The sequence below is a fragment of the Globicephala melas genome, chromosome 21 (genome assembly GCF_963455315.2).
Source record: "Globicephala melas chromosome 21, mGloMel1.2, whole genome shotgun sequence".
Lineage (NCBI taxonomy): Eukaryota > Metazoa > Chordata > Mammalia > Artiodactyla > Delphinidae > Globicephala > Globicephala melas.
Genome location: NC_083334.1, coordinates 32932110 through 32953972, shown reverse-complemented (window position 1 = coordinate 32953972; position 21863 = coordinate 32932110). Strand labels below are relative to the sequence as shown.

At 41.3% G+C, this 21863-nt stretch overlaps 1 protein-coding gene across 3 annotated transcripts in view; it reads left to right on the top strand.

The window, feature by feature from the left end:
• Positions 1-21863, top strand: part of SLC20A2 (solute carrier family 20 member 2) — a 103241-nt gene that overhangs the window by 10748 nt on the left and 70630 nt on the right. The window contains exon 1 of one of the 3 annotated variants that reach the window (XM_030834348.2): positions 19643-19896. The exons of the other annotated variants lie outside the window; for them this stretch is intronic. The gene's annotated coding sequence lies outside the window, so the exon portion shown is untranslated. Of the gene's footprint in view, positions 1-19642; positions 19897-21863 lie in introns of those variants that run through there. 3 annotated transcript variants of the gene reach the window in all.

Genomic DNA, 21863 nt, shown 5'->3' with positions numbered 1-21863 from the left:
CACAACACTGGGTTATATATACGAACCTAAATTTAGTTCCTAGATTATATCTATGTTTTTGTTATTTTAAAAGCGTTTAAATTAACTTCTTTTAACAGAACCATACTGAACAGTCTGCATTTTCTAGTGTAGTAGAAAAAATTGGCACAGTGATTTAATATTATTTTGCTTATATTATGGTTGATTGATTTCTTTAAAATCTGGGTCTATGTCCTAGACCATAGGATAACCCCGCCGGGTAAACTTCTCACTTGAAACAAATGATTCTTCTGTTCTGTGTTGTTGAGTCTTGTTATAAAAGTCCACTAATTCATAGCATGATTAGACTTGTCTATTCTGTCGTGATTTTGTGTATTATAAGTGTTGTATTTGGGGTAATTTTTAAATATCAGTATTGGGCTAGAACTACCAGCCCAGAATTTTGATGAAAATATATGTCTTGTCTAAAGCATCTTTAAAGTTCCTTATTTACAGTCAAGGGATTTAAATCCGTTTCGTTTGTATTTTATGGCTGGTGTTAATTTGTATTGATGTTACATTCATTTCCACAGCAAGGGAGGCTTGGTGCATTAATATTCCAAAGTTTAGTTTAAGCCGGCTGTGATTAGACAAGTGGCTTTCACTTGTATTCTCTGGAAAATTCTCCACAGCAGTCCTCTGGGCATGTTAACATGTTTAATCACCCTAATGAATGTCTAGTTAAGTTAGCAGAGGGCTTTGGGACATCACAGCAGATGGTGTAGGACGAGCTGAGGTGTTGGTTTTGTCTTTCAGTGCTCCTTATTATATACTTTGAGAAATGAAATTTTTTTCTGATAGTGTTTTATTTTTTCTTGGATTTTAATAATCAATATTATTATTATTAATAACAACAACAGTTACCATTATGGAGCCTCAGTAGGGCCAGGCTCTTGACATACATCGAACTCTTTGCTTCTAGTCAGGTAATTTTCTAATAAAATTTGAGGTTATGAAATACATTTATGTATTATGTGCAATATGTGTTTATATTGATAAATAAATAGGCAGATAAATGTTAGGGCAGTTCTGCAGATGCATAGGTTTGTGGTGAGCGTTACATCTCCCCGCTGTGAAAGTAAGAATGTTGAGGGAGGTTTTTGAGCTGCCCACGGTCACACAGACAGCAAATGGTGAAACCAGGATTGTACTCCAGGTCTGATGAAATCCCATGCTTTCAATCACTTTTCTGTTCCGCCTTTAAAATATTTCCCCTTGAAAAAGTAAAGTTTAGCTGTTTTATAAATGCATCTTATTTTGAGCTAAGGTGGTTTCTATTAATTCTATGCTGTACAGCTACTTTTTCCCCAAAAATAAAACAACTGTGTTCTTGACCTGGGAGTAATGAGGCTCAATGTTAAAAGTAACCAATGCTTAGTGGAAAAACAAAACCAAATACTATGGAAAAGTATAAAGGAGGTGGTGAAAATCACTAGGTATGTGGTTTGATGTATAGTTGGTCTTCCAGACTTTTTGGTGTATAAATACACATATGTATATTTTTAAAGCAAAAATAGATCCATAACATTCACGTTGTTTAGTAATTCTTCTTTCATTTATTATATATTGGCCATCCTTCCACAGCATTATAAGTTTACATCTTCATGAAAATTTTTCTTTTTCATTTTTTAAAAATAATCCTTTTATTTTAGAACAGTTTTGGGTTTATGGAAAATCGCAGAGCTGGTGCCAAGAGTTCCCTGTTTCCCTGATCATTAACGTCTTACCTTAGTGTGGTGTGTTTGTCAGAACTAATGAGCCAATATTGATACATCGTTATTAACGGAAGTCCATGCTTCCTCAGATTTCCGTAGCTTTTTTACCTCCTGTCTTTTTGTGTTCCAGGATCCCGTCCAGGATTCCATACTTCAGCCCTCAGGTCTCCTTCGGCTCTCCATGCCTGTGACAGTTTCTTATAGACTTTTCTTGTTTTTTATGACTTGGACAGTTTGGGGGCGTACTAGTCAGGTGTTGTAGGGTGCCCCTCAACTGGGGCTTCGCAGATGTTCTTCTCATGGTTCCACTGGGGTTGTGTGTTTGGGGGAGAGAAACCCCTGGGGCCAAGAGCCGTTTTCATCCCATCGTTTCTAGGGTGCCTGCTGTCTGTGTGACGTTGACCTTGGTATCCTGACTGAGGCGGTGCTTGTCAGGTGTCGGTACTGCGGAGTTACTCTCTTTCTCCCCTTCGCATCTGTGCTCTTGGGAAGAAGGCAGCACCCGTGTCAGGAGTCGGGGGCCATGCTCCACCTCTTTGGGGCAGGGCAGGGGACCTACCTACAGTGTTTGGAATTCTGCAGCACAGGAGCTTTGTCTGTTCTCCGCAGGTATTCATTTATCCAGTCTGTTTACTTATATCAGTGTAGACCAGTGGGTATTTATACTTGTGTTATAATCTGACACAACACTACTGTCTGGCTCAAATTGTTCCAGCTTTGGCCATCTGGAGAGCTTTCAGCTGGTTCCTGCCTCCCTTTGCCATACCCTGTTATTGTGGGTTAATGTCTTCCTTTTTTTACATAGCTCCTTGGTATTCCATTGTAAGAGTACACCATAATATATTTAATCCCTCTTTAATGATAATTTAGGTATCAGATTTCTCACCATTGTAAACAAGCTGGTGATGAACAGTCTTCAAAAACTGTATTTATGAAAATATTCTTTGATCCTTCAGGAAAAGTTGCAGTGTTAAAAGGACTGCCCATTTTACATTTTAGGTGTCCCTGACTCTTTCTTAAGGATATTTAAGCAGATTTCTGAGGAGTGAGCATTTCCACCTGACCTGGGAAAACAGTGGTGTGTTTATCACTGTAGCTGCCTCCCTTCTTTTTGCTTTTTTTCATGTGATCAGGGCTGGTGGTGCAGGTGGCACCAGTGGCCCGAAAAGCTGCTTTGAGAATTAATCTCCGTGCCCCTATCACCCAGCTTTATCTGTCAGCTTGTGGCCAATCTTGTTTAAAACTGCCACCCACTACCCCCCCACACTTATTATTTGCATTGAATTTACGGATGGAGTGATAAAGGGCAGAAAGTTTCCTTTTGCTTTTTCTAAGCCATACTGAAGCCAACCTTAACTGCATTACTGTATTTAAAACTATTTTATTGCAAATAAATATTCATCCTGCTAGCCCCTGTTGTTCATTGTATGAGGATTCTGGTTTTATTCTAGCCTCATTCAGACTGTCCTGCCTGGCATTTGACGAGGTTGCAAGCTTTCCCTTTTCTTTCCTGAATGGGCTTTGTGACAGTCGATCAGCTTTACTTCCCCTACCTTGAGTGCCTCGTTTGTATTATTTCCGAATTTTGGCTCCCTCTAATCTACCTGTTTCCATTCAGCGAGCACCTTTTAAAGAGGAGGAATCAATGTTACTCTTCTTCTCAATTCTAAGCAAAAGTTTAAAAGATAAAAAAATAACCACAGTTTCAAATACATCTCTGGTCACGTGCATTCAGTTATCCAGGGCTGATGTGTATTGTGGATTTAAGTTCTTGGAAGACACACTGTTCAGCAGGTATGCTGTGGGCGTATTTAAGATTTTACATCTGTAGTATTTCACCTACTCTGCCTATATTAAGCTACTCTTAAACCCTTCTTGATACAGTAATCATCCTCTTTGCTTTGAGATGGTCTTTGACATCATTGCTACTTGCCAGCTGTGTGACCTTGACTGAATTTCTTACCTTTCTGTTTACTCATCTGAAAAGTGAGGCTGTTTAGCAGCCACCACCTCACTGGACTGAGTGTTGAGTTGAATGAGATCAGCTGTAGTGCCTGGTGCGTGATAAATGCTCAGTAAATACTATTCGTCATCTTTTCCTCTCCAGCCATCTGGTATATATCCCCTTACTTGTTTATACCTTCACTTAGATGAAGAAAAACGGTTTATTGTAAGTAAGTCACCACCTTCATGTTTCCCTCAAACTTGTTTTAAACTTTTTGTTTTGAAATGGTTACAGATTCACAGGAAGTTGTAAAAATACAGAGAGTTCCCGTGTATCCTTCACCCAGTTTCCCCCAGAGGCAGCTAGTACCAGAGCAAAAGTGGAAAATAGACCTCGGTACAATCCACAGAGCTTATTCAGATTTCTCCAGTTTTACATGCACTGTGTGTGTGTGTGTGTGTGTATGTGTGTGTGTGTGTGTGACTGTGTGTGTGTGTGTGTGTATATGTGGTGTGTGTGTGACTATGTGTGGGTATGTATGTATATGTGGTGTGTGTTTGTGTGTGTGTGTGTGTGCAGTTCCATCGCGTGTAGATCTGTGTAGCCACCACCACAACCAGGACACACAACTGACCCATCAACTCAAGGCTTCTGCTTGCTACCTCTTTATATCCTTCCCTCTACCTACCAACCCTTGGTAACCACTAACGTGTTCTCCAGCTTTATAATTTCGTCATTTTGAGACTCTTATATAAATGGAATCATGCAGCCTGTGACCTTTTGAGATTGGCTTTTTTAACTCGGCATAATGCCCTGGAGATCCCTTCACGCTGTTGCGTGTATCAAGTTTGTTCCCTTTTATTGCTGAGTACTGGCATGGTATGGATGTATCACAGTTTAACCTTCTGTCTTTTGGAAGGACATTTGGGTGGTTTCCAGTTTGGGGCTATTGCAGATAAAGCTGTTGTGAGCATTTGTATACAGGTGTTTTGTGTGGACCTGAGTTTTCATTTCACTAGGATAAATGCTTAGGAGTGCAATTCCTGGATCAAAACTCATGTGATGGACCGTTGTAAGCTTCTTTGAAAATATATGCTAATGCCATCCACACTTGTAGATATATATATAGACAATTATTTGTTAATACCAGCCATTATAAATCATATAAATAATATACATTGTCCTTTGTTTTAAACTATCTTTCTGTATAAATTGTGGCATGCGTCCAAAGTATAGAATTCTGTCTTTTTTGTACTGTAATGTAATATGTACTAAATAAATATTTCATTTTGTTAATGAATCCCCTTTCATACTTTATTAAAAATTTTCTTGGACATATAATTGTTCTCAGATACTGAATTTGAATGGGGGAAATAGTTCATGCAATGGTTTTTTTTTTTATCAATTTTCTACGATGTGGTAGAGCTGAATTTTTAAAAATACTTAGATTAGCGCAAAAAACCAGGAAGTCCATTAATTGACTAATATGTGGCAAAATTTCAGATAATCGGTAGAATAGTGCTGGCACTTTTGCTTTCCAACATAATGTTTGGCATCCTAAGATGTTTCATAAAATCATTGTCTCCAAAGTTTATAATAAATGATGTTATTATTCGGATGAAGCTACAAATACTCTTTTGACATGTGAAGGGTCCTTAATTGTGGTAGCCATGGATTTACGTAACTTTATTTAATTTGGGCATCAAAAGTCCACATAAGGACAATGTGAATTATAGACGGTGGACAGGGTCAGCTGGTTGATCGGTTTTGGCTTTCCCAAATGTAGCCTTGAAATAACCGATAAAGAAAAAGCTCTTTGTAAGAGATTGGGAGAAAGGAAGGAAGAGGATGAACTGTAAAAAGCAGTGGTTCTTAACTCTCTCTGAATTATCTAGTTAGCTTTAAAAATGAAACAAGTACCTACACCCAGGCCAGTTAACTTAGAATCTCCGGAAGTGGCGCCCAGGCACTGGTATTTTTAAAAAATGCTTCCAGGTAATTCTGATGTTTAGCCAAGGTTGAGAACCCCTGAACCAACAGGAATGGCGTCTCTGCTCATATGTCTTCACCTTAGAATTTGCTAGTGTTTGTGCTTCATGCGTCCATCTCCTGCATATTGGACTAATGTGGATTCCGCATACCTTTTATTTACGGCTCTGCTGAGGTGCGTATTTTCCTGAGGGGGAAAATAATCACACTTGTGAATTGTGGACACATTTAATCTACAAAACACAGCTTTACTCTGTATTACAGAAGAGTGCCTGTGACATGGAATCAAGTACCCCAAACAGTAAAAAACTCAGAATCACTGAAAAGTCAAAAAGGAAGTTAGATTTCGTCCAAGGTATACTGTGGGTGGGAACCTTTGGGAGAAATTAGGCATTTAGAAAACCTGCCTGGGACTTCACTGGCGGTCCAGTGGTTAAGACTCCATGCTTCCACTGTGTGGGGCACGGGTTCAATCCGTGGTCCGGGAACTAAAATCCTGCATGCCGTGGGGTGCAGCCAAAGAAAAAGAAAACCTGCCTGGAGTGCTGGGATGAGAGAGCTGAGTCTATTTATAGATCCTATTGTCGGCTTTATTTAGTTTCTTTTCTTTTTAGAATTTATTACTTTGCAAAAGCAGCATTAGCTTGTAACAAGTGAAAGTATACAAGGATGAACAAAGAAAAAAAGAATTCATCCCCCACCCATGTTCACAGATGTGAATTCTTCCACACCTTTTCCTGTATTCAGAAAAGTATGTCTAAGGATGTAGGGTTTGTCGGGTTTTTTTGCTTTTTAAGTAGGATTATACTCAATATATTATTCTGAAGCTTGCTTTTCCTCCTTAATATATCGTGGGTATCTCTCCAAGTCAATAGATCAGCTCTAACTCTTGTTTCCAAAAAATGAATTAAAATTTTCAACACACCATAATTTATTCAACCATTGCCCTGCAGATGGATATTCAGGATGTTTCTCCCCACACACTTTTTTTTTGTCACTACAAACAGTGATGCTACACGTATCTTTGTATGTATAACTTTAGGTGCTTGTGCTTTTGTGTCTAAAGTATTCTTAAAACCTGTGGTTTGGTTTTGGGCAGATTTCTTAGTTTCTGGATATCTTCTCTGATAGAATTAGTGAGTTAAGGTCAGTTGAATTCCAGTTGATTGGCTTCTTCTGGGTATTAAGTTGGGCATTAGATAGGAGAATCAATTATTTTAGAAATGGATCTGAATGAATTCCAGTGACCGTAGGTGTTTTTCATAGGTCCTAGAATTCCTAAGGTTTCACCTTAAACAGGCCAATGGATGGGCTTCATGGGGGTCCAAGAATCATTTGATATTGATTGCAAAACTGTGTACATTTTATGGCTTTCATCAGATTTTCAACAGGGCTGTTTCCTCAAGGAAGGCTGACAGCAACCTAGGAGAGATGACTAATACCACACATAGCAGACTGGATTCAGAATAATCTGAACAGGTTGTGGTAATGTTCTAAAACCAGCAAGATGAAGTGGCCTCAGGAGGAACCATCTGCAGGAGTTGAGGACTGCCCCACATGCATCTGAGACAAAAACGAGCTATGAGTTTATTTGGCCACAGGCTTCTGTGAGCCTCTCTGTGATGCGGCTGCTGAAAATAGATGTTAGACCACACCTGGTGAATGTGTTTACTCCTGTGACCCATGCTTAGGTGAGACATTAGCAGGGGAGGGAGACCGGTGGTGGGCTGAGAAAAGAAGTCGCGGGAGGAACCACCGGAGGAGGAGTTGGGTCGTTGGAGCAGAAGGAGAGGGTGTTGAAGAGCGACGTGCGTGTGGACGCACAAGTGCTCAGTAAATACCTGACGGAGTGGACATCACAAGGCAAAGGATTGTGACCTGCTCTGAGCTCTGGTGAGAGTTCTCCAGTGATGGGGTGGGCGCCTTGGAGAGTAATGACTTCAAGCCTATGATGGGGGGACCCGGACAGGGGCTGTAGAAGGAATTCCTGCTCTAAGTGAGAGGTTGTACCATAGGACTTCAAAACCCTTTTAATTGGATTGTCATACTTCTTCTCTCAGGTGCTTAAATTCCAAAACAGGAGAAAATTCTAGGATAATATTGTAGGCTCTTTTAAAGTACTTTTATAGAGGCGATGGTTTTAACTCAAAGGCTACATGATTGCCAGTACAGGTGTTTGAAAGGTGCTGAAATGTTGAAATATAACAGGTTTTTATCTGAAACTTGCGGCGCATAAGTTATTCCACTGTTAAACCTGAAGTAACTAGTCTAGGCCTGTAGTGTGTGGTTTAAGACTTTATTTTTGTTTCTTTAGAGAGGAGAAAAGCCACATTCTTTTCATGCTGCAAAAAGAGAGTAAAAAAGGAAATTTCACCACTTCCTGGCTTCATTGTGGCCTCCGGAAACATAGGACACTATCTTCATTAGACTAATCGTTCTGAATCCTGACTCAGATGATAATAATACTGCCTGGAATTTGTGTCTTGCTTGTTGTCTGCACAGGCCTGCTTCCAGGTCTGCATACCGCCCTGTGCAGATGTAGCTCTGATATTTCACTTGGGTGAGACACAGATATCTCTTATCGCCCCTCAATAACTGAAACAATATAAAAATCCTTTAGGTTGTGGAAATGGATAAATACTGTCAAGTTTGTTTGTTTTTTTTTAATTATAAAGCTTTAAAAAAAAAGAAAAACCCTGTATCTCACACTAGTGGTCTTAGAACAGCTTGGGGGCTGCTGCCACTTCCGACCATGGGTTCCATTCCTTTTTATGGTGCCAGAGAGGTTTAGGTCAGGGCTTAAGGAGATGGGCTCCACCACTTGCTGGCTTTGGGACCTGATCTCCCAGTCTGTTTCCTTGTAGAGGGAAGGTAACGATAGCACTTACACCCCGATAGAAGCACTTAGCATGGTGCCCGGCTCATGGAGAGGACTCCCTAAACATTCTGCTGCTGTGTTCTGCTGTCCCCTCTTGAGCTCCTTTCTATTTTTTTCCTGACGTAGCAGATAGTGCCACTGATATGTCTTATACTATCTGCAACACAGCATGTCTAAAACTAATTTGTGTGTTCCCTCCCCTCCCGCTTCCTCCTCTCATCCTAAATCTACTTCTGCTCTGTCCTGTCTCCTCTCCACCCTCCAGAGGTGCTGGGGGCACCGCAGGCTCTCGAGGATTGAATTCCTGCTCCACCACTTAATGCCGCATGACCTTGGACAAGCGCCTTAATGTCTCTAAATCTCAGTTTCTTCAGTGATCAACCTGATTGCAATCTGTCTTCTAGAATTGGGAAGATTCCCTGAGAGGAGTACACGTTAAGTGCTTAGTGTCATTCCTGACACTTAAGTAAGTGCACAAATACATGTTTATCACTAACAATTCTAAAGCTAGAAGTGGTGGTGTCAGCCTGAATCCCTCTTCCTTCCCCTCACCTGGGAGTCATCAGTGCTATTGATTCTACCTCAGAAGTCCCTCTCTCCTCTTTCTATTCACTGCTTTTAGGTCAGGGTTTCTTCACTTGAGTCCACTGCTCAGAGAGGTTCATAATCCCCTGAAATTTTGACATAGGTGCATTTTTCTTGAGGAGAAGGCATCTAACCTTTATCATTGACTTTCACACAGGTCAGTGACGCAGGAAGGGTTACTACTAACTACTGGCTTAGACTCTTACCTCTCGACTGTATTTGGTAACCTGTCCATTGACATTCCTCCCCTGGTCTCTGTGCCTCTGATCTACTCTTCCCACTGTTGCCCAGTTATTTATTTATTTATTTAGTGTTCTTACACCCCCATCCTGTGCATACAGTTGTGTTGACTCTCTGTTGCCTGTAGTGGCTGTTCTCACCCCAGCCACATAACAGAGTCACATGGGAAGACTGTTAAAAAACACCAATGCCCAATCCCCATCCTGGACCAATTAATTGATACTAAAAAATACCAGACATCAATATTTTGTTTTAAAGCTTCCCAGGAGACTTTAACGTGTAGCCAGAGTTGAGAGCCTCAGCGGTACAAGACAGTGGACCACCGCGTTAGCATGGCACATAGGGACCGCAGCAGTCGACTTTTTCAGCCTAATCTTCTGCCTCTTCCCCCATTCACATCCTGTCACTTACACTCTGGGCACATAGTTTTTGCTATTCTCAGAACATGCTCCAAGCTTTTGCCTGGACTGATTGCTCTGCCTCAAATGCCTTTCGCTCTTTCTCTGCCTGGTCATTTCCGTCGCAGACCCTCCCCAAGTCCCAAAGACAGTTGCAACCTTCCTTTTGTGCAGACTTCTATTATAGGCCTTACACTGTATTACAATTATTTGTGTCTGTCTTCCATACCACACTGAACTCCTAGAAGGTAAGATCCTTATTTATTTCACCTTTCTCGTGCTTGGCACCAGCTTAACAAGTTCCCTGAAAGTCTGATGAATAAGTAAATGAGAGGGGAAAGCAGCCTACTCTGGGGAATCAGAAAGCCCATGGGGTTGGAGCGTATAAGTAAATATGCTGTACCAGATGTGGTGAGGAAGGCTCGGCAGAAGTTCATCCTCTACTGTTGCTTTTTTGTACTTTTATGAAAAGGAAAGATGGAAGTATATGAGTTTCTCACCTGGGACTAGGAAAGTCGAGACCAGCTTTGACAATAGCTCCAAACATTGTTGAGCTTACAGTCATGTGACGTTTGGCTCCTGAGATGGTGCCGAGGTTTCTGAACGAGAGATGAAGAATCAGCCACTCCGATGGTGGCAGCTGTTTATTTTGCCGAGTGGACTATCCTAACTTAGTTACTGATTTAAAGATACCCTTATATGGATGGTTCTCCAGACATTATATGTTTCTAATTTTGATCTCATCTCTGACCCTTAAGTTTTAGCTGCCGTCTTCTCTTGGCTGTTGTTAATACTTTTTTTCTCAGTGTGTCTCAGAATTGTCCAACACATTCTAAAGAATCGTAACTTAAATGTGATTGATTCCTCCTTTTCTTCGGTGCCCAGGATTAAATCTTGAAAGAGATTACTTTAGTGAATGATCTCAGAGAGATTCTTTTGGATATTGTTTGGGGTTTTATCTTAATTATTTTTCCTGTCCACTGGCCTACCACTACACTCTTAGGAGAAGATATGGCTTATTTAACACTTTTACACAAAGAACAGTAAGTACTAGTCTGACATCATGATTTGCATGTTTTTCTGATAGGCTGTGTATGAACAACTAGAATACCCTTTGTCTAACTGGCTGTTTATTATCCTATAATCCAATATCATATCTTAGAGTTGAATAATAACAAGAATTTTCTTATTCAAAATCAAAGTGTTAGTTGGACTTTATTAATATGCTACTCTTTTACATGTCCATCATCTTATTTAAAAAGAGGGTTTTTTTTTTTACTTTTTAAAATTGAAGTATAGTTGTACAGTGTTTTATAAGTTACAGGTCTACCATGTGGTGATTCACAATTTTTAAAGGTTATGCTTCATTTATAGTTATTATAAAATATTGGCTGTATTCCCCACGTTAAGCCTTAAAGAAATCTGGATTTATCAAGAACTCCTCCTTTCAGTGTAGTTGACATGAAAGGATCTTAATTAGTGAAACTAAAAAGAATAATTTTTAGTTATTTTTTAGGAACACGTTTTTAAAAACAGATCTGACTCAAAGAACTGGGAGCCGGGCGCGGTGGCGCACGCCTGTAGTTCCAGCTACTCGGGAGGCTGAGGCAGGAGGATCGCTTGAGCCCAGGAGTTCTGGGCTGTAGTGCGCTATGCCGGTCGGGTGTCCGCACTAAGTTCGGCATCAATATGGTGACCTCCCGAGAGCGGGGGACCACCAGGTTGCCTAAGGAGGGGTGAACTGGCCCAGGTCGGAAACGGAGCAGGTCAAAACTCCCGTGCTGATCAGTAGTGGGAAAGCGCCTGTGAATAGCCGCTGCACTCCAGCCTGGGCAACATAGCGAGACCCCGTCTCTAAAAAAAAAAAGAACTGGGAAATGCACCCTTTCCTGGCAATTAGAGAGACAGGAAGAGAATGTCAAGAAAAAGAAGAAACCGAGTCTTACAATGTGAGCGCTAAGGTCTAAAATGGGTAATTGTTTCCTGCTTCACAGTCTACAATCAACCCCAATACCCCGGTACCATTTGTCCACGCTTCTTTTTGTGAACCAGGGTCTGTGTAAAGGAGCTGGTCTCTATGTTTCTGAGAATGGCCTCTTGGATTATTATAATTTCTGGGCTATTACAGTTTTAAGAGCTGAGTTGTTAATCCTTCTGTTTTTTTGTTTATTGCTGATATTCTGAAAAATGAGCCCTCATTGGAGCACTTTTTAAAATGAAATATACAGTACTTAAGAGATAGAATCATGTACATTTATCTCAAGAGACTAGGCTCTGTCCCCCCATTGAAACCAGCCACCTACTGGATTCTTGTAGCTAAGTGAAGTTAGAATCTCTTATGAATATTTCAGCTCTTCTAATTTGAGGTTGATTTTGAACTGCTTACCCCCGAAGTGACGACTTCTCAGTGTGTCTGGTTGAGAACAGACCACATCCATTTACAAAAAACCTGTTAAAAGTTAGAAAGCAAATCCTTGATTTCCCAACTGTTTTGGTAAACTGGTACCAAGTGTCGTGTTTTCCCACACACTTAGGCATCTTACAAATGCTCGGTGACTTGAGAATGGAACACAGGAGCCATGAGAACTTACTTGAAATTATTATTAGTAGAACTGGCAGCCTTGGGCTGCTATTATGAGGGTCCTTTCAGATTTACCCTGCAAGTTTCCTATAAAAACCCAGAGCCCCGAAGTAGATTCTCTACTATGTACAGGTGGTTCAAACAGGAATTCCCCTTCATCATTATTTTACATAGGTAAAATAAACATTTTTTTAAAAAATCCATGCCAAGTACTGTTCTGAATGTTGTATGTCCATTGACTCATTTTTACAAGTCTGTTAACTTGCCTGTGGTTGCTAAGCTAGTAGGCAGTGAAGTTGGGATTCGAATGAACCCAGCAGCACGGCTCTATTAAAGAGCTCACCTACAGCCCTCTTTTAGTCCTTACCCTGAAAAGAGATTGTAGGAGCTGTTGAAGTTGGCTTAATTGCTTGTGAAACAGCGTGGCTAAAATAACAGAAATGAATACTGAATGCTAATGTGCCAGAAGGTTTTGGAGGTTAATAGCTTGTTGTCCGATTCTTAATAGTTTTCCTATAATTGGATGGAGTCAACTGAGAAGTGGGCATTTACGATTAGCAGTTCAGCATAACTTGTTAATTCACATTCTGTTCACCAGTGCGGAATTGACAATACAGCTTGATCTGTGGTGGGTGAAATTTTCACTGCTGCATTATCTATGAAAAAGAGGTTTTGAAACAAATAGTGTAAGATTGCAGGACATTTTTACTTATTTCAACACGACAGAATATTTTCAAGTACTTTTAGCAGTATTTTTTTTTTTAGTATAATCTGTATTTTCATCTTAAAAACAGAGGGAACTCAGTTTAATATTTGTTAATAGGTTCAAGTAATACAACTGCATTTAAAAGTGTTTTCAGTTTGGATATATAACTACTTGAAGCCAAATTAGACTAGAATTAGTAAGATTTCATTAACCTACCTTTTGAATCATGTGGCTTTGTCTACTTTTTTCCGCCTGAAATCTCAAATTACAGTACATTTAAGGTTTCTTGTTTTAGATTAGCTTGAATACTAATAAATTATAGCGGTTTCGATTGTACTTAATGAGCCTATGCTTATTTTTCCAATGAAGGCACATTTATTACATGAGACATTACTACAGCTTTGTTTGAATCTGGCAGCCGTGCTGTGTCTGTCTAGCAGTTTAAACCTAGCATCTCACGTGCACAACGGTTGCCCCAAGAGAGAAGGGGAGGGACAGTCTCTGATCTTCTGAGTGGAGGCTCATGTTGAGGCACGGGAAAACATGGCTGACCCTCGTGTTCTAGTACAGTGCTCTGTGAACTTCAGACAAAGGAAAAAATTAAATATATCTAGCACCTACTACATACATGTTCTGTCCTTGGTGATATAGCTATATCTGTATCTCTGTATTGATACACATCTGCCTACTGGTCTAGCTATCTAACTATCTATCTTGCTATGTATGCATAAACATGAGTTTGTTTATTTAACAAACTATTTATATATTAAGCACCAGGCACTGTTCTGCATGCTTTACAAATATAAACTTACTTAATCTTCATAATCACCCTATGAAATTTGTATATTGTTATGCCCATTTTAAAGATGATGAAACTGAGACACAGAGAGAGTAATTGCCCAGGGTCAACAACTATTAAGTGTTGAAACTCGAAGGAACCCGGGCAGTCTTGCTCTGGACTCCACACAATCATTGGACACTTTACAGCATAAACTTGGAGAAATTAAGGAACTTTATTAGTGATCTAAACAGCTATTAATTGATAGAGCTGAAATCCATTTCCCAGACATACATTCTACAGACATGCATCACAGCCTCCCTTTTTCTCGTGTCTTTGCTCATGTTGTTGGTTCTGTATAATGTTCTTTCCACTCCTTTTACTGTTGAAAGCTTATCAGCGGGCAGAGGCTCAGTTCACATGCCACTTTCTCCAAGATGCCTTTCTTGACTAACCCAACTAGAAGCCTCTTCTTCTTTTCTTAGATTCCTATTGGAAAGGATTTTCACCCTTTGGGATGCTTACTGATTACCCTCTTATATGGTAGAAAGGTTTATATATATACTGTCATGTCTCCTATCAGATTATGAGCCTCTTGAAGGTAGAACTGTCATTAACACCATTTTCTGCTATAGTCTTGGGCCGCCTGCCGTTTGTTCAAATCTTGCAAATGCCTGGGAGTTTCTTAGTGGCAGGAAGCAGCTGTTTAACGAGTGTTTGTTAAATGGATGTGACTATTAGGAATGTATGGTGAGGATAAATTTTCCCCAGAAAATTTAGAAATTTTAGAATTTTTAAATTTGAAATTTAAAAATTTTTAAATTTAAAAATTTAAAATTTTCTAAGATACTTAAAAAATTAACTCTGTTAAAATAAGTATTCAAACAACAGCAGTAATAATGCTGCCTTTATTTTCATAGTCCTGATATAATTATGTTATAGATTATACAGAATTAGCTGTTTATCAAAGGCTTTAAAAAGAACTGTCTTGAACTTGCTACTATGTGTATATATATTTTTAGCTTGCAAAAAATGCTGGAGAAAAAGTGGTTTATTCTTTGAGTCAGATTTTTCTGCTCATGTGTGTGTAAATGGTACTCTTAATCCATTTCTGAAGTATTAAGACAGACTGAAAGGCTGTGAACTCTGCCCATGTAATCACTCTGAAGGCCAGGATGGAGAAGTCATTACTTTAGCACAGGGAGTTGTAGCATCGAAGCCCACTTATATTTGTTTCCAATTATAAGATGAAATAAATAGAGCACTTACATTTTAGCAATTTTATCATCAGACCATATCACTATTTCATTTTAGTTTGATTAACGTGATAGTGGAGATGACAAAGTAAATGTAGTAATCAGAATTGTGGATTTTTTTAAGCTACAATTGTGAATTTTTAAGAGTAAGATAGACGTAGATTAGTCTTAAAGGATTTCGTTTGGAGGTAAAGGGATGGACTGTTACAGACCTTTTGAAGATTGTATGTTTGTGAGCTTTTGCTATATAACAAGCCACCTAATTCTAGCAGCTGGGAAAAGGAAACCTTCTGTCTCACAGTTCGGGAGGTCACCCTGGTGGCTCTTCTGGTTGGAGCTAGCCCGGCTGGTCTTTGCAGTTAGCTGGTGGCTTGGCTGGGGCCGCAAGGCCTGGGATGGCCTCCTGGCCCGTCGGGCCATCGTCGGGCTGCCCGGGGTGGGGCTTCAGTGGCAGAGGGCAAGCCTGTGTCCGCGTGGTCTCATCCTCAGAAGGCTATAGCCGGAGTCTCCAGGTGGTGGTCTCAGGGCTCCGAAGTGCAGCAGGAGGCGGCAGGCTCCCCTGGGCCCGCCCTTAAGTCTTTGGGTGATGTCTGCAGGCCAAGCCCAGGTCAGTGTGGGCAGGGGCTCCCCCAGGGTGTGGGTACAGGGAAGCAGGAACAGATAGGGGGCTATTACTGCACCACCTGCCAGATATGAAATCTGTGCGTACTGTTGGTCAGTGTCCCTAAACTGATCCAGCCTTAGGCTTGCGGCCTGAGCTGCTCTAATGGAGGAGAACTGAGCAGGCTGTCCAGGCCGCAGGGTTTTCAGAGACGGTTGGCAGACCCTGGCTTCCCTGAAATACTTAACAGTTGTTTGAAGCCCCTTTCAACTTTTTCTGTTTTGAAGCTTTGAAGAATGAAAGTCGGGAGGCTTTCATCCTCACTCAGTAACATCCCAAACCGGTCTTCAGCGAGGACTGCACTGAACGTGGAAAGGGTGCGACCCTAAAGGCGCAGTGGTTTACTGAGAGCGCGTGCGTGGCCGTGCCTGACCGGGTGCCTGGCCGGCCCGGAGTCCTCACGCTGCCCCTTGCTGTCGCACCATTGCCCCTGTTTTATGGGTGGCAAGGAAGCAGACTCACAGGCCCGCTGAGCTGCCTGGGGTCATACAGTTGGTGGGTGGGGCTGCCTTTTGAACCGTCTTACTGACTCCCCAGCTATGGTCCAAAGAAGACTTTCTCCCCAGTGGGCTGGGGATGTTTTTTTCAGCACGAAGTTTTTGAGTACTTTATGCCATCCTCTGAAAACCTGGGGACCGTGGTGAGATGTGAATTTTTTCCCCTTCCTACCTTTCTCCTGCCCTGTGCCTTCACTAGTTAGGCCAAATAACCAGGTGTAATGAAGATGATAAATAACTCAGAGGGGAAACTTTACTGCTGGTTCCAGATGTCATTTTTAAATATTTTGGAATAATCTATCTATGACTGTTCTGGAGTCCAAAATAAAATTCAGAATCCTGAAATATTCTAGGACATATATTTAAAATTTCAGTGGGGGGAGATATATTAGGAATTTGGGAGTAACATGCACACACTACAATATATAAAGTAGATAAACAACAAGGACCTACTGTAGAGCACAGGGAACTCTACTCAATATTTTGTAAAAACCTATGTGGGAAAAGAATCTGAAAAAGAAATATCTATATGTATATAACTGAATCACTTAGCGGTACACTTGAAAGTAACACAAAATTGAAAGTCAACTATACTTCAATAAAAAAATTTCATTAGAAATAACCTTCATTTAAAAATGAAGCTGCCCCCCTTCCTTGTGCTCCCATGGCCCACAGCACATAACTGCATCGCCCTATTTACCAGAACCGTGTATTTGCCAGGTTGGGGCTGGGGGGGTCCGTCCCTCCCACTCAGCCGTGAGCTCCTTGACATAGAGACCTTGTCTTTCCTTTCTGTATCCCCAGCAGCACGTCCCAGAACGGCAACATTCCAGTATTCCGGGAACAGTGTTTGTTACATGATTCTATAACTCGATTCCATACCCAGGGAGAAACGCTTTTCTTCTTTTCATCTCTCCTCCTTTTGGTCTGTTTGTCCTCCTTTTAGTCCTTTCTCTTTTCTGAGTCATATTCTTCCTGTTTGTCTGAGTTCCTCGGCTTTCCATGTCTCCCACCCTCTCGCTGGCGATATTTATATTCATTACATGTTGAAATGACGGCATCTTGGATGTACTGAGTTAAGTAAAAATGTTATTAAAATTAATTTCACCTGTTTATTTTTACTTTTTTAACGTGACTAGAAAATTTTAAATTATAGAGGTAGCTGCTCTGGAGGGTCGTGATCCAGGCCAGTCCAGTAACGTGAGTTTGTCAGAACAGTTGTCTTTGTCTGGATTTCATGGGTCTGTCGGGCTGAAGAGCCCGGAGGCGCCGGCCCCCACGCACATAGCTCTGCCTCTGCCTCCTGCCCACCACCCACAGTTCATGACAGCGAACGGGAGGCTTTACCTTGCTTTGAAATGAGGCACAGAGATTTTTCTCTGCTGTCACAGGTATGCCTGGAACAAGAGTCCAGATGACTCTCACATTCTTTTCACTCATGAAAAGGAAACAGCAGGGTGACTCGTACATTGGAGGATACACTATTTTCTTTGGAATGTTTTAGTCCTTGCATTTTGGAACAGGTGTGGCCTCTGTTGAAAGCAACAGTGGAGTCATACTCAGCATATTCGATACGTGAAGAACTGGAAAGCTGCTCGGCGTCTCCTGCCTTCAGTGTAAGGGATGTGGGCCCATCATCCTGACCCTCTCCGATGGCAGATCCTAGGCATAAGTATTTACGGTGTATTGGCTTTTTTCTTTTTTTCAGTTTAGGCTAGAAATAATGTTTTGGCTTAGAAACTCTTTGACTGAACTGTGACATAATAGGATAAGGATAATTGTGTCAAAAATAGCGTCTTGATGTCCTCCTTTGGCATTAAGAATTCCAGAGTAAGTCCGCTGTGGATCACTGAGAAGTGATCATGTTAATCAGAGGTCAGCCATCTGCGATAAGTTCTTTCCTTTTGGCGCAGAGTCGGGGGGGCCCACTCCAGTGACGGGTTGGGATGGTGAATGCAGGGCAGCTACCATCTCACGGGGGTGAGCACGTGCTGGCTATAGCCGCATAAGGCTGGGCCTGGGGGTGGAAGCCCGGACTGGCAGCCAGCAGTTTTTGTAAACAGCCGGGAGGGGGATTGTGCTGGTGGCTCCAGCTCATGCCAGTGAGAACCAGCCCGTTCGCCACTTTGGGTGGCGTGCCACAGGTGGCCAAGTGCTTCATAAGGACACAGCCAGGTCTTACGGGTCCATGTCACCTGCCTGTACCAGGGAGTTGGGCTGTGAGCCTCAGAGCTCAGACCTGGGATCTGGGAGCTGAGCAGAATAAATCTCTTGAAATCTAAACTGACATATGACATTTTAAAATTGGGAAAACAGACAGCTCTGAAAAGATTTGTAGGATTATAGCTGAATAGTTAACATGGAAGACATGTCAGAGAGAGGTTAGGAGCAGAGGTGGAATAATCCCGTGTTGATTCAGTGAGAAGCGTTGGACAAGGCATTGAATTTCCCTGTTTACCCATCTGTTTAAAAAACAAAATGGGAAAATGACATCTCCCAGAGATGTTTGGAGATTTGATTGATGTTGGTAGTGTGCCTGGATAGTTCTCATAAAGTGTCCAGTAAGAGCAAAATGTGTCATAAGAACTTAAGTATCTACACAGACTAGTCTGAACCATCTTGAGTAGATAAGCAGTTCTGTGTCTTTGATCCAAGTTGTACTTATTAAGGCAACTTGTATTTTCCAAAGAAAGTTCCGTGTTACTTCCAGTTTTCTTTTGAATATCAGCTATGTACTTGGGGTCTTTAACTGTCAACTTGAGCTTCAACATGATTTATAGGTGGTCTGTCACCTATAAAGGACAGTTTACCAGTTCCAGACAGCCAGGCAGTTAAATACACTTCAACATGCTTCTCGCTAAGGACGATGCCTTTTGCAAATATTTGAGATATTTGTTCTCAGTTGTAATTTATTAGTGAACCTGTATCCTCACAGCGGCTCGTTGGGAGATGCAGAAGACAAAGCCAGAAGGCAAACGAAATTCGTTCATTATATATCAGAAAAAGAGCTTTCACTTACCGCTCTTTGTTGGTAGACTTACTGGTATGTGTCTTTGATGCCTGTTTAATTTCACGTAGTACCACGTCTAATCATGCTGTGTAAATAATCTGACAGAATATCCCTTTACTTGGTTTTTCCTTGTGAAGAGCATACAGCACTGCCACCTTGTTGCCAAAGTTTTGTCTGATTTGAAAGTGCTTAAAAATCAAGTGAACGCCTGCTGTGAAAAAGAGCTTGCTCTCTCTCCCTCTGTCAGTACTTGCGAAAACAGGAAAACAGCGTAAAAGGAGATAGCACCATGGGACTGAATTCAATAATTAGCATAATCATGATGCTCCGTATTGTTCCCCAGGGCACGCCCCTTGGCCAGATCTCCCATTAAGAGGACACCGATGTTGTCCCAGTGAATAAATCCCCGCACACATGATGCAGATCAGCGAGTTCCTGCCCGCTGCGCCGGTGCAGTTAATTTTAGCCAGGGTTCGTTCTATGAGTTGTAAAACTGTTTACCCAAGTAGAAGTTAGCAAGCTGAAATGTGACTTCTCCGCCCCATGTGAGAGGCGTCTATTTTAGACTCAGGTTGTGTCGGTGATCCCCAGAGAGCAGTCTTTGAAGAACTGCAGCCCCGATTTTCTTTGAAAGTACTTGTGAGTACTGGGTGAATCTTTCAGATTTCTCTTTGTTCTTTTCTCCTTAAATCTTCCTAATGTTGCTGTCATAGTAATTTTTTATCTCTTGGGAAAACTGGGAACTCTGGGGTGGGCACTTTAGAGGCTTCTAAGAATGGTGGCGAAGGGGCTTTCCTTAAATGTATCCTAATGCAAGAAACCTGCCTTACTCGATGTTCCCAAGAGAAAGTATGTGATTCTTACTATTTTTATCTTTGCAAAGGCAGTCTGTGGATTGTTATATACTTTATCTGCTCAGATATTTGCTTAATGGAATGGTGTGTCATTGAGCTCTATTTTCAATGGTTACCTAACTCTTAGAGGGAAAAAAAATGTTGAAAGTGGATTCCTGTTACACTTACTGTGAGCTACAAGTTTATGTGCAGAAATAATGGGAGTGTCAAATGTAATTTTGTAAAACGTGTAGATGGACAGTTTTTGTTAAAGGACGATTTGGTGCTTAAATCCATATACTCCTAAAGAGAAGCCCTTAAAAAATAAAATGAATTTAGGAGGAAGCTTTTGGAAAGTAATTGAAATTATCTTCTGGAAGAATTCCCTAATCTTAACTGCTTTCAATGTAACAAGTCGCCGGCTTAAATTCGGACTGAAGAAAACTAAAGATTTTAATGTAGAATATTTTCAATTAAGTCTGAATCACCTTGCTTAGTTCAAAGTGTGTTTTAATTCAGAAGACTCTGACTTCATGCCAAACAACTTGCTTATGACACAGAACCTGGCAGGAATTTCTTTATCAATTAATACGTAAATTATCTCCCCCCTGGGAATGTTGATTTTAATGAAACAGTTCTAACGGGGTAGTAGCTGCTCCCAGGCGTTAGGGCTCCATCATCTGTGGGCCGGGAGGAAGGCTTGCCCTCAGATGCCATTTTCCATTTGGAAAGCTGCATTTAAAGACTTCTTTGTTAGTATGTATTGTCTGATTTTAAATCCGAACAACCCAAGGTGCCAACAATGAAAGGAAATGTTTCAGTGGTACATTTAGTAGGAAAAGAATGTAAGATGGGAAAATAGAACTGAGTTCTTGGGCTATTTTTAGAAATAAACTTTTTTTTTTTTTAAACTTAAGTCTTTTTATTGAGTAGAAGAGAAACTTGCCATCCGGATTCATTGTAATTATAACAGAGAAGTCTGTAATGTCATCTTCGGCAGTTAAAGCGACTTTGTTCCAGGATATTCTTCAGAATATATACTTTTATCCAAAGAGAGTAACTGTTCTTACTTTCGACTGTTAATAAGGCACCATCAGAGTCTCAGTGGAGTGTTTCTAGAGGTATACTGTGGTTGCGTATTAGATCCTTTTCAAGCTATTATTCATCCGCTCAATTGTAGTTTAGTCCTGCAAAAAAGAAAAGCTGTTTAAGACTTATCCATGTTTTTAATTTAACAGAAGGAAGTTTCCCAAGGTGTTTTTACTACAAGGAAGCGTATGTTCTTTTAGGAGGAGTTACTAAAATGCTCGTAGACACTCTCCGAGTGTTTGCTTTTGTGATTTATGCGCTTTGAGAGAGTGATCTAGGCCAGGAGGTGATGTCAGTGTCAGGGTGGGAATTTCTCCTGTTTGCTGGAGCCTCGATTCTCCTCCTGCGGCTCACCCTGGGGGGGGCTGGTAAAGGGACAGTGGTCTCGGTGCCCTCCTGAGAAGAGGCTCTGTTGACTACTTGTGACCTTGGCCGTGACCAATCACAGTGAGCTCAACCTAGAGTCACCAACAGGGGGTCCAGATGCTGAGAAACATGGGCAGCTTTGTGGCCTGTGGAAGGAGCCCGGGACCCGTGGTTTCAGCCGTGTGCCGGGCACACCTGAGCCTCCTGCACTTAACTTTGTGCAGGTGTGACCTCCAGCCCTGTTTAAGCTGCTCTCCCTGGCAGCCCGCCCTTCTGTCCTAGTCCTTTCCCCCTTAAAATAGTTACAGCCCCAGAGGC